Below are 18,611 nucleotides of genomic sequence, written 5' to 3'. Positions count from 1 at the left end.
CTGCACAGTTGACACAGGAATTGTCACTTGCACAATCGAGGCAGTGTCACATCGTCACTAAAGTTTATAAATTGCATTACTTTTTAATTCTTGCCATTGTTTAACCATTCAGCGCTCGCGCGCTCTCCTGAAGACCGTGCGCTCATGCACACTCGCAGCGCATACACATAATGCCAGGTTCACATTACTCCGTTTGCAGTGCGTATGTGGTGTGTATTTTTCCCGCGCTCATGTTAACAGATTAATAAAGCGTGCAAAACTGCACATGGTTGCGGTCTGGCAGTGCGTTCCACGAGTGGTGCGTCTGCAGCAGTGCAGAGATCGTTTCCGCACCGAGTCTATTTTTGCTGCGCTGCACGCGCTGAATTAAAGTAACAGCGCATTTTTTGCAGTCCATTTTCAAAAATGAAATTCAGGCCCTGAATAAATGTCTAAAAATCCTGATTGGAGTATCACTATAAATAGTTATAGATGATAAAAAGAAGGCTTTAAAAAGATCGGTACCGGTGATCAGTATCGGCAGATACTGCTTTCTGTGATCAGCAATCGATGATCGGCCTCAAAAATCCTGATCGGAGCACCCCTAGTTGAAAACAATTATACTGCTTAATATTTGTGTGTAAACTGTGATACGTTTTTCAGGATTCTTTGATGAATAGGAAGTTTGAAAGAAGAGCATTTATTTGAAATATAAATATAATTTTTGATCAAATTAATGCAACCTTCCTGAATAAAATTATTAATTAAAAAAGAAAAAATTTACTGACTCCAAAATTATGAATGGTAGTGTAGATGCAGAGTAGTGTGAAGACATTCGTGAATAGTGTAGATTTAAACTTCAAACTGGTGTTCATTTTTGTGTACCAGAGTTGTGTACGTACAAGGCAAGTGTACATTGTCACTAAGTAAAGCCGTTTGATGTCCACAGGCCACTAGGCCACTATCGTTAGGCCACTACCGTCACACACATTCAGCCTTCTCACGTTTCCCCTGACGATCCATCTCACGTTACTATGACAGCATGAGGAGTGAGGGGTTTTCGGGAAAGAGAGAGGATGGAGAGGATGTGGTAGAGAGCTACACTAAAAAACAAAAAAAACAGTGATCACTGATTTACCCTTTTGTCATTCATAAATTATGTTTCACTAGTCATAAGTTTTGCACGTCTTTAAATGCATAGTTCACCCAAAATATTAGAACTCTGTCATCATTTACTTACCCTCATGTTGATCCAACCCTGTGTGATTTTTTTTTTTCTGCTGAACATTAAAGAAGATATTTTAATAAATGTCTTAATGTTAATCTTAATGGGGTTTTTTTTGTACATATAACAGAAGTCATTGCTAACCAAAATGGTTTGGTTACCACGATATTCAAAATATCTGCTTTTGTGTTCAGTAAAAGAAAGTCATATAAGTCATATAAGTTTGGAACGGTATGAAGGCAAGTAAATGATGACAAAATTTTCATTTTTGGGTGAACTATCTCTTTAAACAGTTCTCACTGAACTGCTCTGCATCTGAAAGGTGACATACTATGTTACTGGCTGTGTTAGCCTTTAACCTGCCCTCACAGAAGCATGTTGCATCATGGTCTTTGTTCCCAAGTCTAATTTCACATTTTTTTTGTTCAAAAGTCTACATTTCTAATTTAGAGACCATATTTTAACAAAGTTAAATATCAAAGTAATATCATTTGCAGCTCAAAGGAGATCATACACTTTTTTTGATGTTTTGTTTTTCTTTGAGAGTTTTCTAATTTGTCCTGCATCTCAGTCGACAACCATATCGCAAGATATGTATTAGCTTTCGCCGCACACCGCAGCTACACGACTTTATTTTCAAATTTCATTAGGTACAAATGCTAGCTTTCCCGAACCACATTGTCTTGCATAGCACTGTTTCATGGGAAGTGGGAACCATCTCTGGCAGCAACACAGAAACTTTTTGAATATCAAAAAACATTTGTTCAGATTCTGTAGTTGTGTTGAGCAAAATAATATAAAATCTATGCATCCTAAACTGTTGCATAGCTGCTCACTGACATGATCATCTTGCTTGATATGTTTTAATTTTTATAGTCAATCTACTACCTGAACACTATGCATTGTGTAACTGCTCTGTTTGTGTTGCTCTTGATCTGCGTGTAGGGCGTCATCCCTGCCTCCCCTGGACTGGCCGTTGCCGAATCAGTATGGGCAGTACGAGCTAAAGATCGAGGTTCACCCCAAAGCTCATCACCGAGCTCATTATGAGACCGAAGGCAGCCGAGGGGCCGTCAAAGCCACTTCTGGGGGACACCCTGTCGTCAAGGTAAGTCCCCACAATAGGACGATTACTGATGAAGTCATTTTCACTGACTATCGTTTCTGGCCGAATACATTTGTTTTACCACCACCCATTTGGCTGATTGTACGAGAGGTACTTAGTTTTGGATTGTCGTACGAAGCCTTTTGGCCTTGATTTCTAAGTACTCATTACGCTGGCCACAAAAGTGGGAACCGAGCATGATGCCATCCGTTCCCTCACAGGAAGCAGAATTTGAGAAGAGCGAGACCACACAGAAAGCTTCTGCTGTGTGGCCTAGTAACCTCATTACTGGTCATAAAATTCCTTTTACTGGGTAACAGCTAGCGGGCGAGTGTTTTGGTGTCAGCTAGATCTAAGCAAACTGTGTAGCAGTCTGATTAGGGACTTTATTTCCTACCAACTGCTCTGTGCTTCTTGTACTAGCGGCTCACCGGGGGGATCATGGGAGCGTGCTTCAGCAGAGGTGATGGCATCATTTATGTAAAATGAAGGCCAATTAGTATCCTGCTGTATCATGATCGGATAGGTAAGCTTATCTGGCACTCTCCTGAGGCTAGCTCTCCTAGAGAGACTAAGAGAGAGAGAGCTTGTTGGTAAATATTTTATGGTCTTGGAGGCAGTGGCCTCTTTTGTGGCAGCCGTAATGAAGCACACATACAACTCAGGAACCGAGATCATTGAACGTATGAGGAAGAGAAGGCGGCCTTTTCCCCTGAATCATAACCTCCGGCTTTGAATGTTCAATTAAACAACCACAATTACAGGCCTGCATTTCTGCCACATCACACCTCAGTCTTGTGTCTTGTGGGCCATTAATTCCTTGTTTATGACCTTCTTTAGGTCACCTGCATGATCATCTTTCATTATCAGACATCTCATCTCTTTCATACTGCAGGACTGCCTCTACAGTGCCCTTTGTTCCAATTCTTCTTGGTCAGTTGGAGCCATTTTGGTAAGACTTTATTTTAAGGTGTCCTTGTTACACATGTTACATGTACTTACTATTATAATAACAATTAATTATGCATAATTACACGCAAGTAACCCTAAGCCAAACCCTAATCCTAACCCTAACCATATAGTAAGTACATGTAGTTAATTAATATTACTCAGTACTTAAATGCATAATTACCCTGTAACAAGGACACCTTAAAATAAAGTGTAACCGTTATTTTTTATGTTTCTTTGCACTTTTTCTGGACTATGCCATGTTAAATTTATTGACCTCAAAAGCAAATGACAAAATATTTGGGTAGTAAATCTCTCTGATATAGTTTGTTCTGAGTGTGTGTGCATAGGTGGTTGATATGGGATAGGTTTATATGTGCCCAATGGTTCATATTGAAGATAGTAATGAACAATAAATTAGTAAATTATAAATCAAAGTACTTTGAAGTAGTACTTTGTCTTGTTTCATAATGATATTATTGATGTATTAATTGAGTATGCTTAAAATTCAATCAGTGCTCAAACATTTCTGTTAAGGGCTGAACATCTAAAGCCTTATGATGATCATAGATATGTTTTTATTTACAAATGAAGTTTGTATGAACAATTACTTGGACACATCTGTGGCGAAGAAGTCAAAGATGTCAGGAAGATCAGATAACATCTTTGAAGGACATCTGATGAGGTTTTGCCACATCACTCTTTCCATAAGATGGTATTATTGTAGTGAAGGTCATAATGCGTGACGTGTGTTCATAGAAAAATACCCTTTACTCTTCTTTTTTTTTTTTTTGCCATTAAATAGAATCCTTCCATATGTGCTGGACACTTGCTGGTTGCATTATAAACCATATGAAATAATAATTTAATGATAATTTGAGTTGTTTTATTGTAATTATTTTGAGGTAGTGATGTTCAAAATAATCATTAGCTATATGGCAGTTATTTTTGTCTGTAAAAAATATTAAAAACATTTTAAGTTGGAAATTAATCATTTTAATTAAAGTTGGTTTGTCAAAATTATTTAAAAAATTTCGAGAGACAGGCTTTTCAACATATGAACAACATTTCCTAATAGATATACTTAATCAGAGGCCCGATTTCAGTAGACTAATGACTGGCAATTAGTATGCAGATCTTTCCTTCAGAAAAGATATGTTCCTTCTGCATTTTTAGAGAAGAAATGTGCATTCATAATTGAGCCTGGAAAAATGTAACAAAAGTGAGTTAAAATACAAACAATTAAGTTGTCCTTTGCAAAACCGCTTTCCTATTTTTTATGTCATGTTTGCTGAGATTTATCTCCCAACCTTTCATACTTAAACATCAACCACCCGTATACACATAAGAATCAGTGTTGTGCGAGTGAGCGTGCCTTTCTTACTATTTCAGAGTATTAATGACTAACTCTTTAACATCGTAGCCCCGCTTCCCCTCGCACTACGACTGAGGATGCATAATTACCTCACATTAATGAAGTCTGTTCAGTGGTAGACACACACTGGTCCACCCACAGGGAACTACTTTGCTAGAAAACCTGACTAAACATTTCTTTCCCAAGTTTTGGTCATATTTTTACAAGAAGAGAGTTAAATGGATAGGGAAAATTATTTTGTAGATACAGATACAAGTCCTAACATGTTATTATTGATATTATAGGTACTATATGGGTACTTTTACTGAATAGAAATAATTGAATATAAAACATAAAAAGTTTAACAACTAAACAAGTTTAACAACAGAAGTTTAACAGTAAGCTACTGGCATCTATACAGATATGCATTTACAAACTCTCTGAGAAAACTACTGCTAACACATGATCTAAGTAGCAGCAGGAAGTGCATCTGCTTACGCGTGTGTTTATGTGCTCACTAAATAGTGTTGTGTCATTTTATGACTTCTTTAACCCATTTATGAATCATGGGTTTAATCAATTTAACTATACCATACCATCAGTGAGAATCAAATTATGGTCTGTTCCAGTTATGATTACGCTTGTTTTACTTGTATTTTTCAGTATTCTCTGTGTAGTGTAGTTTATGAGCAGTTTAGGTAAATCTTAGTGAGTAAAAATGGTGATTAAAATGGTTTAGATTTCTTCTAGAATTGTATGAAAATTTCAGGATTGCATTAACATTAGTTAATGCATTAACAGCATTTCTTGCAGCATTTATTAATCTTGGTTAATGTTAATTTCTACATATACTAATACATTTTTATTATACAATGTATCTTATTAAAATACTTAATTAAAACTGAGCAAATGTATATGAATGAGTGAACATTAACCATTTTTTATTGTTGTTTTTAAACCCCCTGGTTCCATTTGGGAAAATCTGCACATGGAAAATCTCCCATACCTTCAGACCTTTCAGCGAGCAGCTGTTTACAATAATGTTTCCCATGATGCTTTCTGGGGCATGCGCTGCTGGAGTTTTAGGCTGCTACTGTGGAGTATCTGTTGTTGTGACGTCAGCAGGTGACACCGCAGACTCCATCTGTCCTGGGAGTGAGCCTCTCTGCGGTGACTGGATCTTAGAGACGGTGAACAGACTCACTGAGCCATATTGCCTTCAGCAGCACTTACTCTGCCAATTAGCCAGGAGGACAGACCCATACACCTGTATGCGAGGTGTAAACTAGCACAGACACTGTATGCATGTTTTTATGTATACACCAGGCAAAAGATGGTAGTACCTCCAAAAAAAATTGGATGAGGAAGTAGTCATTAAATATAAACGAATATTATAAAATAAGAGATGAAATAGTGTGTGAATCAAATTTAATTGAAATGAACTTAAAATTATTATCTCCGAGTGAACTGTTAAACAGTTAAATTAAAGGTATACCTCCATGCCCCTGACCTTCATTACACTTGCTGTGTTTACAATTGTTGACTAATGGACCAAAAAGAAGGTAACTATTAATAGTAGGCGAACAAACAGCCACTAGTGGCTAATAAGAATAAAAAGCCACAAAATATGCTTTTTATTCTGTTACTGTAGTTATCAATGCCATTGCATATGCCTTTAACTCAGAAACCATATAAACATCAAATGTAATTGAAACAACAGTTTATACTGGATAAAGAAAAAAAGATTTTATAGATTAATTTGAATTTAATGTTTTGCCACGATTTAGTTTTTTATAAATCGAGGAATCACGATTTTGAATAGAAATATTACCAAACATTAGAATTAGACACTTTGGCAATATGCCAATGTTAACAGTAAAGAGAAAATAATGATCCAACCAATGTCGGTGCACGTGATTAAAGGGATAGTTCACCCAAAAATGAAAATTTGATGTTTATCTGCTTACCCCCGGGGCATCCAAGATGTAGGTGAATTGTTTCTTCAGTAGAACACGTATTCTGTCAGTCATATAATGGAAGTGAATGGGAATCACGGCTTTGAGAGTCAAAAAAACATACACAAACAAAACCAAATTAAACCCTGCGGCTCGTGACGACACATTGATGTCCTAAGACACGAAACGATCGGTTTGTGCCAGAAAGTCACCTACATCTTGGATGCCCTGGGGGTAAGCAGATAAACATAAAATTTTCATTTTTGGGTGAACTATCCCTTTAACCGCTCACATCTGAAACGCTCTGTGAAGGACCATAAGGTGCCATTCACACAGAATGCGCTTTTGTGTTGACAAAGATGCGACGCGGGCAGTGGAATAGGAAAAAATGCAGGAAGATGGGAGTTGAACTTCTTTTAACTTGAACGCCGCGTTTTTAAAATGCCATTTCATGCAAGAGATGCGAGTGCAATGGTCAAACGTGTCTATGTTCTCATGAAAAAAACAATGGAAAAGCAGTGCAATCGAATAAAAACCTCTAAAGAACTACTACTGTATGTCTGATATTTCATGTTTTCATCATGGTGACAGGCTGAGAGCTGCTGTTCATTGTCTTTACAGAACATTTATAGTTAATAATAGTCTACTGCTGTTATACCTTCTGTCGTTTTGAATTTGAATTACCTTGACTTTTGAGATTTTTTTTTAAACATTTTCCTTGTATTATTTCTGAGCATATAATATGTATAAGACAAGTTTGTACAATATGTAGTTGTAGTTGCATTTTTTTGCAAAGATATTTAACAAGTCATTTGTTTAACATTTACATCATGTTGACAACTTAATGTGTGGTGCACTTGGAATAGAAATGTCTTTACCTAGTGGGTAAATAAAGAAAAGGTTACTTGAATCATGTTGTAGTAACATTTTCAAGTTGACCAGTTAAAAATTGTAAAAATCGAGAATCGGTCAAACGTTCTGAAAAAATAGAGATTTTTTTTTTCTTTCCCATATCGCCCAGCCCTAGTTTTAAGTGAGTGTTATAACCTAAAAGATCATTTGTGTGAGTGAGTGTTGTTATTGTTTACAAAAATGATGAAAAATCATTTTCATTATGAAATAAAGCGGAAATAAAGTTAAATATTAAAGTTAGGAGAAAAACTTAAATGAAAAATGTCGCCTTAGGAACTAACTGAATTAAAATAAGATTATTTTTAAGTTGTTCTAAAATTACTCAAAATAAAACAGAAATACAAAGCTAAATAGAGATATTTAAAAAATGACAAAATCAAAAATACTAAATTACTTGAAAATGAAAACTGAAAATATATGAAAATAAATGCTTTATTAGTAATTCAAACTAAAATAACACTGAATGAATGTGAATGTTTCTGTAGATGCTTTCAGTACTATGTTTCATCCTGAAGCAAAAGAATCTGTCCTATCCACCCTGTCATTTGTGCATTTGTCTTAGAGGTGCAATATTTAATAGTTAATGTGTAGAGTAAGGAATGGGCCAGTGGTGTGAATGGTGGACCTTACACAAAGGTCATGAGGTTACAAGAACGTCGTGAAATCACGTCCTGCAGCACTTTACCACTCCAGTTATTATGAGAGAAATCAGAGACGCGATTTGTGGTGAAATCGAGAAATGTGTGTAAGTGTGTCTATCAGTGGTGTATAAGTCAAGCTGCCATAACAGAAGGCTGCGGATTGCAGCGTACAGTAGCCAGACAAACACCAGCAAAACAAAGTGACAGTGTTTACTGCTAGTGTTTGGACTGGGCTAATTCACAGTTCAGAGATCTACGAGGAATGCTGTGTAATGCTCTACAAACCGCGCCTCACTCTCTTTGGGTTCACTCTTAACCAAAATCAGCACACCTGTTGCTAGGAGACATAGACGTTCTGAACCCATCTGGCATAGACTTTCCTGTGTGTGTGTGTGTGTGTGTGTGTGTGTGTGTGTTAAATATCGCAATAGAACTGGTTAAACACAAAGACACACACAAAGGGCAGCAGAGTTTACATTTGCCGTAGGATCTGTTCAAGTGTTTTATTCTCAGAGAAAGTCACTTGTAAATTTCACCCAGGGCTTTTATGTAGATAAAAAGGCTCAGTGGACTCAACACACATGGTGGAAACCAGCTTTATAAAAAATTGATTACCCTGTGCTTTTAAAAGAAAAAATGGTAAAGTAAAATTCTGGAGAAACTCTACTGACAGCATCCATTGCAGGCTGTCAATTATCTCAGAGAAGAAAAGTCTAATGGCAGCTGTACTGGAGAGGTTAAAAGCAGAAATGCAAAGCCTATATTTTTGTTAAGCACTTTTCTAAATTATGATTTTGACTTGGGACTACCATTCTGTACATGCCTATTGTAGAAAATTACCCACTTCTTGCCTGCTAGGCTGAAGAGGCTCTAACCTTGTCCTTACAAGCCTGTAGGCATGATCAGGGGTTGAAGTATGAAGTGTATATCTATTTGTTAAACAAACGTTACATTTATGCATTTGCTAGTTGCTTTTATCCAAAGTGACTTACGTTGCCTTCAAGGTATACATTTCATCAGTTCATGCATTCCATGCTCTACCATTCAAATTACAGAAACACATTTCATTTAATGAAAAATATAAACATTATTTCTAGCCATCTTCCATTATAAATGCATTAAATAATTTTTTTTTTTTAGGCATGATCAGGGGTTGAAGTATGAAGTGTATATCTATTTGTTAAACAAACGTTACATTTATGCATTTGCTAGTTGCTTTTATCCAAAGTGACTTACGTTGCCTTCAAGGTATACATTTCATCAGTTCATGCATTCCATGCTCTACCATTCAAATTACAGAAACGCATTTCATTTAATGAAAAATATAAACATTATTTCTAGCCATCTTCCATTATAAATGCATTAAATAATTTATTTTTTTATTTTTTTACTTTGTTTTTAGTCGAAATTCCAGATTAAAATCTACAGATTTACCATAGATCATTATCTATGGTAAATCTGTAGATTTTAATCTGGAATATTCATTCAGTTAATCCTTTCACAAATATATTAGCTTTATTGTTTTGTGCAACATGGCTTAGTATCAGATAACAATAACATCATTGTGAAAAACAAGATGGCTGACCTTGGTGACCCTCAGACCTCACAATGGGTGATTTTCAGTGCTGATCAGAGATGTTTGTGTACTATGTTAAAGTTTTGCTCTCAGTGTGCTTGTCTGGGGAGCAACCCTGTTGTCTGTATACCCTCATGAGTGTACGGCTGTGTGTGTACAGCTTTTGTTGTACTGTAGCCTGAGGCTGTATCTGATGTGGACGGAAGAGTGAAGAGTAGGACACAGCACAGTGAGAATGGAAGGGGTGAGAGAGGTACACATCACGGTAAATGCTGTGCTCACTGTATACGTTTGTTTATATCTTGACGTGTATGTGTGAGAGTCGTAGCAGTCCTTTCACACATGCTGTGTGTGTGTGTGTGTGTGTGAGAGAGAGAGAGAGAGAGAGAGAGAGAGAGAAAGTATGTGTATTGACCTTATTTAAACAACTGGCTGTCCAACCTCATGGGTCTGAGTGCTCTCTATGTGTAGACCTATTTATCCCTCTCTCTCTCTCTCTCTCTCTCTCTCTCTCACTCTGTCTCGCTCCCTCACAAACACACACACACACAGACATATATTGTGTAAACACTGCATTGGTGAACAGACCTCTCGCTGTGTCCAGTAAGCACAGAGAGCATGTCAGCACAAGTCCATGTTTCAGAGCCAGAGGCCACTGTGTTTGTGTGTGTGTGTGTGTGCGCGCATTTTTGTGACAAATGAGGACATACATTTGTATAATGACAAGGGTATGACGTAGGTATTACAAGAAGGTGACTTTTCAGGACATTACCCCATGTCCCCACTTTTCAAAACGCATATAAATCACACAGAATGGAGTGTACTGAAAATCTGAAATAGCACAAAGTTTCCTGTAAGGGGTAGGTTTAGGTGTAGGGTTGGTGTAGGGCAATAGCACTATGGCATTACGCAATAGCATTACGCCTATGGGATGTCCCCACTTTTCACAAAAACAAACCTGTGTGTGTGTGTGTGTGTGTGTGTGTTTGACTGTTTTTTTGTGACCTTGAGTCTCCTCCCCACCCCCTCAGGCTCGGGTTTACCCACACACACACACACAATCATACTCATGCATGCACACACACGCACCGGCTGGCCCTCACCATAGCAACCACAGGCCAACACAGGGAAACAACTTGCCAGCAGTTGGAAGGAGAAAGAGATAAAGAGATGGAGAAAGAAGAAGGAGTGGAGAAAGTGACTGAAGAGAATAGGGGAAGGGACGTGAAACTTGATGGGAAATGCAAGGTTTAGAGGGTGTGTAAAGGGAGTTAAAGCATGATGAAACATGTAGCCTCAAGTACGAAAGCGCAAAACATGCCACTTCACACCAAAACATATACTATACGTGCTTTTTTGTACACTAGGCTGTGCCTTCTTGCTGTTTTAGACCACCTGATTCTGTTTCTTTCAGCTGCACTGCAGTGAGAAACAGTCAGAATGAGGCATCTTTAGTCCTCAAAATGAAAGGCAACCCAGGGAGGCTATTTTGCCCCGCTAGCTTTATTCCAGCTATGGGACATGTGACTGCTCTTAATGCCAGCAGTTTAATATAACCAGTGTCAGGGAAGGGAGGTTAAAAGAGTGCAGGGATAGTCGTCTTGTGAAATTTCACACAAATACACACTCTGTGGATTTCTTCAGGCCTGTAGATGTGATGAGAGGATGAATGAGAGGCTTCCTGTAGCTGCTTGTGTTTGTAGACATGCCACATCACCACCGCTTCTCATTCAAGAGTCTTGTTTTTTAAGCTTGTTTGTTTTCTCTTGTCCCCAGTTTTTTTCCTCGCAGCACGCGAACACCTCTCTTAGCTTTTCTTTGGGATTAAAATAAAAAAATAAGCGGGAAGAGAGCAGGGATGTAGTCACTTCACAAAGTGTTGTCATACAAAACACAAATTATGTCCCTTTCTTTGAAGAATCACAGTAAATCCACAAGCTCTTTATGACTAATTGCCATTTTTAAAGAGGCATGGGGGAAACCGTTTTAACACATGCACTCTAGCTTTCAAAAGTTTGGTCTCAGTCATTTTTGAAAGGAATTAATACTTTCATTCAGCAAGGATGTATTAAATTGATCAAAAGTGTTATATTTTGACAAAAATGAAATAACTGCTTTTACTTCTGTTCATTAAAGAGTCATGAGCCATGAAATGGTTTACAAGAACATGTTAAGCAGCACAACTGTTTTTGTTTCTTGAGCAGCAAATCAGCATATTAGAATGATTTCTGAAGGAATATGTGGCGCTGATAACTGGAGTAATGGCTACTGAAAATTATATCATAGAAATATATTACTTTTTTAAAAATATTTTAAGTTGTAGTACTATTTCACTGTTTTTACTGTATTTTTGATCCAGTGTTAATTTTGTTTTGGTAGTTTGGTAGATAGTTTTGGTCATAGACTTTTGACGAAAAGGCAATTTAGTTTTAGTCATATTTTAGTCATCTGAATGGTTTTAGTCTAGTTTTAGTCAACTAAATATCATAAGATTTTAGTCGACTAAATCTACAGTATATTTAATCTACTAAAATCTAATGGGTTTAGTTACAGTGTAATGTATGTATTAAGCATTTCTTATTATTATAATAAGAATTATTATTATAACTTATTATATATTCCTGAATAAAACCTCTATTAAGACCGACTGCACGGATCCAAAATACAGAAACACATCCGGTTTTCACCCAACTGTTTTACATTTATTTAACACATAACCGACTGTATTTACTTGAATACTCCACAAGACGGGTATTATGACATAACTGTGCGTATTTGACCATTCAAGCACAATAAAACACGAAAGCGATCTGTTTTTGCGATCACATGCTGTCAAGAGAGGGGCTTTCTGAGTGTGTGTGTCAGTTAGCACGAGCAGCGCATTGAGTTATTTTTCACTGCTTATTGCACATAATAACTCTACCAAGTGCGTCCCACTCTTTATTTTCTCATTCATGCATGTTTCCTTATCACTCTAAAGGTGTATAACCTTTAAGCAGTACTGTGTTACGCAGATATATTTGCATACCACGGAATACACGATATAGCAAAATCTCTAACGATAGACACTTTATTTTGCGGTAACGATATATACCGGCATACCGCCCAGCCCTAGTCTTTTCAATGAAATACCAATGCTTATACACAGTAATAATCATTAAATTAAAAAATAATCATTAAAAACAAGTGTTTATTTCGTTATAGTCTCATTTTCATCGGTGAAAAAATGTCGTTGATGAAAATTATGATTACATTTATTTGTCAATGAAATTAACACTGTTTTGATCAAATAAATGCAGCCTGGCTGAGTAGAAGAGACTTTTGAAAAACAGAAAAAAAATCGTACTGACCCCAAACTTGTGTTTTATATCCACCTTATTTTTCCCGTAAGAGTGGGTGCGGCCATGTCAATTTAATGGGTCTGGCTTCCGGTGTCATTCGCTTCCAGCTATTTTTAGCTGTACAAAAAACTTGTTTTGCTGCTTGATTTTGCAAACTGCTGTCTTACCATTGTTTTAATGTATTATCTTAATTATGAACTCAGTGGTTTGTAGTGCAAACAGTTTCACAGTTTACTGCACTTTGTTATTCTTCTCGTTATTTCCCTACAGTGGCTAATGCGTTGAAAAAAAAGGTGGATAAACATATTTAAACACACTCCAGGCAAATAGAAAATGAGATCAGCTGTGATTCTTTCACTTTAATGGTTGGAATAGGGGCAGTTGGCAAAATCTTCTGAATGGCAATTACAGAACAAGAGAGAGAGAGAAGAAGAGAGAAAGAGTGCAGGGGTCATGCTGAAGTCAGCGACAGGCTGAGCCACAGGCCTTCAGGAACTCCTCGAGGATGTGGCGCCTTGTTGCTGCTCTAAATGTCTTGAAACTGAAGCTGTGGCAGCGCTCTGAAACTTTGCTGAGGCTGCAGCATGTTCATGGAATTTCCAAAAGTCATAAATGTTCATGGCCTGATGTATCATCTTGTAAAGTGATTTTACATTATAGTGCATCATACTGACCGTTAGGTGATGATACATAGGGCAACTTTTTTTAGCAATGTTGCTTAAGCAATTTCCCATTGAGTATGGGCATCAAATTTCTATCTGGATACTTTAGATCGGCCCTGTGTCTCACCTGGTTGCCAGTTGACTGCAACATTGCTCAAAGTTGCCTCGTGTATCATCACCTTTAGGAGTTTTGGATACTTCATTTTACAACATTCTAGATTGAAGTGAATGTATCTAGTGACCTTAAAGTGAACATGAAATCAAGTTAACACTGTTTACTTTAATAATACATGTTCCTGGTCCTATTGTGCATGAATCATCAGTGCACTTAATTCTAAACAGAAATGTTGTCTTCATAATCTTTCATGAAAATGTAATTACTAGCTCCATTATGCTATGGAATGTCCACTCTTCAGGATCCAGTCACTTCCCAATAGAGTATTGAATATTTTGTTTTACTCAGTCAGAAATATATCATAATTTGGAAGGAAAATGGATTGTGAATGTGGTTTCATGTTGATTTAAATCATACCATAACATCATTAAAACAGTAGAGGAAAAACCACCTTTTGATGCTGCCCAGAGTTTGCAAACAGTTTGATTAGATTGATTGGGATGAATAAGCACTATTTAGATGTGTCTTGCACAATGTGCAAAACTAGGGAGCAGCCATTCAAAAGTCTGGTGTCAGTAAGATTTATTTGGCAAGGATGCATTAAATTAATGAAAAGTGACAAAAATATAATAATCTAAGCAGCACAACTGTTTTCAACCTTTGGTAATAATCTTGATAATAAAGACTTCTTTCCAAAATATTAAAACATGTTACCAACCCCAAGCTTTTAATGGTAGTGTAATTTGAGCTAGTTTTTATGTGAACCTGGCAGCCCATTTCACACACACAGGTTTTTCCTTGCGCACACACGCACACACACACACACACACACACACACACACACAATGAGAATTAATTGTCCAGTAGGTTTTGTAACTGTTACCAGGGGTGGTGGACTCTCACCACTGAAATAAATCTTACATGTATGGTGTTGGCAGGGTCATGGTTCATTTTAGTTGAGCCCTTTACCTTTTTCAGGTTTTGAAGCATAAACATGACCTCTGCTTCTGAATCCCCCACCGTCTCAATGCCCTGACCCAGAGCAAGCCCACAAAATGTAAAGTACAGTATATTCAGTCCTGACCCTTCTATCTGAAGGTCTCTGTCTGCAGAGGACTGTTCACCTCACAGAGTTCTCAGCATTCACAAAAGCAAGCGCGCTTATTGGAAAAGCATTAAAGAAAAGGAAGAAGCAAAGCTTTTATGAGAGTGACCCATAATGCTCTTTTTAAAAAAGAAATTTAAGAAATGCCATGTTTTTCTAAAGCCATATAATTTACTCTAGAAAAACAGTAACACAGTTGGTAACACATTACAGTAAGGTTCAATTGATTAACACTGGTAAATGCATCATGAACTAAAAATAAACAACACATTTTTTACAGAATTATAAAATGTAGGCAGTTTTAAATTAAAATAATAAAATAAATAAATAAACTACCGTTCATTGTTAATTCATGTTAGTTCATAATATTTTAGTTAATACAACTTGTTAAAAATGTATTATTAAATGCAGAAATTAAATCAATCAATAAATGCTAAAAGGTTGTACATACATATAACTTATTGTAAAATGTTACCATAAATATTTTGAAACTAAGCATGCCCTTTTGGTTTAATAATTTTCTCAGTTACGTATGTCTCCAAGTGTAATAAAACCATGCTGTCCGGGGAACTACATGAACCAAATCCCACCACCATCCAAGTCTTCCGTTGTTCCCTGATTCTCTTTTCCCCGCCGTGCATTTCTTTTTCCCCTTTCCACAAATATCTGTCTCTGTTCTCAAGACTTGTCAGTTTATATGTGAAGCATGTTTTTCTCATTATTGTGTTGCTATGGTTGGCTTGGTCCTTCTGTTACCTGTGATTGGGTCATCTCTCTCTTTGTCTCTCTTTCTCTTTTTCTCCCTTCCTTTTTTGCTCTCATTCCCAGTTTCTCTCTCTTTTGCTGCATTGGGTCAGTGTTTGCCAAACATAACATTTCAACAGTAGAGAGATTGTTAGGAGCCTGTGTACTCAACCTAAGTAACACCCTCCCACACATGCATGTCAGCGGAATAGCTCCCCTCCGTTTGTGAACTCCTCACCTGTCTGGGAAGCTTATTGGCAGGTCAAATGTGTGTACATACTACTGGATGGGGCATTGCATTGCCACACTGGCCCCCTGTGTCTGACTGAGGTTTGCATCGGACACCCTGGTGTGCAGCACCCGGAAAGAAAACATTTCTGTAAAAGCTTTTTGTTCTGAAAAAGACTTCCAACGACCTCACAGAATAATTATGTCTAATTATTCCTGTTTAAATGGGTTTTTGACTTCTCTATTTCCATTTTCAAAAGACGAAAGTCCTGTTTGTACTATTTTAGCAACAGAAGTAGAATGTCTTTCATGGTTTTGTTTTTCTTTTCTCACCTTTCTACCCTCTCATCTTATTTTTCACTCATGGCTCGAAAACGTGTCTATGTTCCTGTCTGGATTTTAATTACTAGCTAGAGTGTGTTTTGAATTCGTCTTGGAAAAAGTTGGCTAACGTCTGATATTAATGTGCATGGATGAGGATTTGGGAAGTATTTGCACATATGCAGGGTTCTTGGTGGAAATTAGTGATCCACCGATACCGATACTGGTATCAGTATCGGGCCTGATACTGAGCTCCTGTACTCGTACTCGTACTCGTTAAAATGCCCCGATACCAAACGCCGATACCACAGAGCATGTGATCAGTGCCATATTCAGACAAAGAAACACAGACAACAGAACAACAGACAGCAGAATGGAGTTATTAGATATTAAGGATGTCTACGAGAAGTATATGTATGCAATTAATATAATGTTAAACATTCAGTATTAATGCCTGCATAGGTGACGTGCGCGAGCTGATAAGCAAAACACGCTGAGTGAATTGAGCGCACAGCGGCGCAGATGCGTGAGCTTGTTGACCGAATATCCCTTTCTCACAGACATCACTGTTTGTAGTTCGGTCGGATGTCAAAAACAAGTGAGTAAACCAATGCACAAGTTACTTAACGGTAAGGAGAGAGAGAGAGAGAGCACGCACTTCTGTTGCGTGATCTTTTTTGATGTTCGCTCACTTAGCAGATGCATCATTTGGGTTAAAACTAAATCGTAAATATAAAACAAAATTTATTGGGGCATTTGCTATAAACATAATTTATTTTCAACCTTAAGCATAACACGACTTTATGGCGAAAGTGAAACTATCAGCCAGTGTGAAATGCTGTACCGTACTTGTCCCTCTCATTCTGCACAATACAAATACGTGCGTGCGTTGCGCATGTTTTGCTTGCTTCATGAGTGTTTCTGCATTATATGAGTCACTTTAGAATATAAATCGCAGCACGTTTCAGATGGAAAAAAACACGCCTTATATTTCTGAAAATATCACAGTTAGGAGATTTATAACGAGTGGTTCCCTGCATTATTACAGCAAAACGCGTGATTACAGTACTGAGCCACTGCAATGGAGCAGCTCTAATGCCATTAAATTAAAAATGGTGTACCATAGAGCAAAAAAAAAAAAAATGAACAAAGTAACAAAAACTTGTAAAATACATTTTAATGGGCATAATTAAGAATATACAGTCAAACCAAAAATTATTCAGACACCAGATATAATTTTTGATATTTTTTTTTTACTAGTGGGACACTATAGTTCATTTATGTAAGTGAGGATAGCAGAATAACGTGAACTGTGACATATTATTGTAACGAATCAGTCCACTGAAGGCGAGCGTAGTGAAGAACCTAAGTGCAGTTTATTTACAGGTGATCCAAACATCCAAACAATAATCCGAGACTTGACTAGACATGAACAGACTTGACTTGAAATGAACAGGCTTGACGAGGCATAAACAGACTAGACTCGCCGACAGCAGGTTACAACATCAATACACGACCAGGAACAATGACAACATGATGGCTACTTATAGCAGACAATTGGAGGCACTGGATTGGATTCATGGACAGGAGAGGCCTTTGGAGCAGACTCATGGAGAGGAAAGGCCTCAGGAGCAGATTCGTAGCTCTCACCGACATCAGTGGTAAGTCCATCACGCTAGCTATCAGTCATTTCAGTCTTGGCCCAAGCTCCGCGTCCAACTCAGGTGTGGCAAGACAGTCGGGACGTGAGTATGCTCTGGTGCAGAGGGTACAGCACAGTTGCAGGGCTCCTCATCCGCAATTCCCACAGTAAGAGGTGGAGACTTATAAGTGCATTACCGCCACCTATATCTCAAATGGACCATTGACACTATCTACAATCTCCTGATTAACCTACCAACCCACATACAAACACCCTTGATTCTTGTACCCGCTTAGAGTCGTCATAGAGCTTCATCCGGCGCTGCGTATTCAGCTCCTCCGTCCTCCCTCAGCCCTCTTAAGTGGGATTTGAAAGGAGAGAGAAAAAGGAAAAAAAATCAAAATTTAAATAATAAAATAAAACAACACTTATACCTTCTTGTTCAACCCAGTTCTTCCCAAATACTGTAACAATACTGATTTCATGTTTCTTACTGGATTTAATACATTCTTAATTATAAACCGCTCACCCTTATTCTCTAGTTCATCCTTCAGCTCATTTCTTTCAACAGTATATTTGACCAGGAACAATGACAACATGATGGCTACTTATAGCAGACAATACAGGACACATGACAAGAACCAACCAATGAGAGACAGGACACATGACTAAGACTACCAATCAAAACATGACACAATGAACAAGAGAACCAATGGCATGAATACATGAGGGCAAGGGAAGCATGACACAAACAGGGA

The 18,611-nt window shown here is 37.5% G+C and overlaps 1 pseudogene; it reads left to right on the top strand.

The window, feature by feature from the left end:
- LOC107755116 (nuclear factor of activated T-cells, cytoplasmic 3-like) overlaps window positions 1–18,611 on the top strand; it is a 94,589-nt pseudogene that overhangs the window by 46,169 nt on the left and 29,809 nt on the right.

This window comes from Sinocyclocheilus rhinocerous, unplaced genomic scaffold (assembly GCF_001515625.1).
Source record: "Sinocyclocheilus rhinocerous isolate Xijiao unplaced genomic scaffold, SAMN03320098_v1.1 scaffold591, whole genome shotgun sequence".
Taxonomy (NCBI): domain Eukaryota; kingdom Metazoa; phylum Chordata; class Actinopteri; order Cypriniformes; family Cyprinidae; genus Sinocyclocheilus; species Sinocyclocheilus rhinocerous.
The sequence above is the reverse complement of the archived record's forward strand: the minus strand, read 5'-3'. Positions and strand labels throughout refer to the sequence as shown.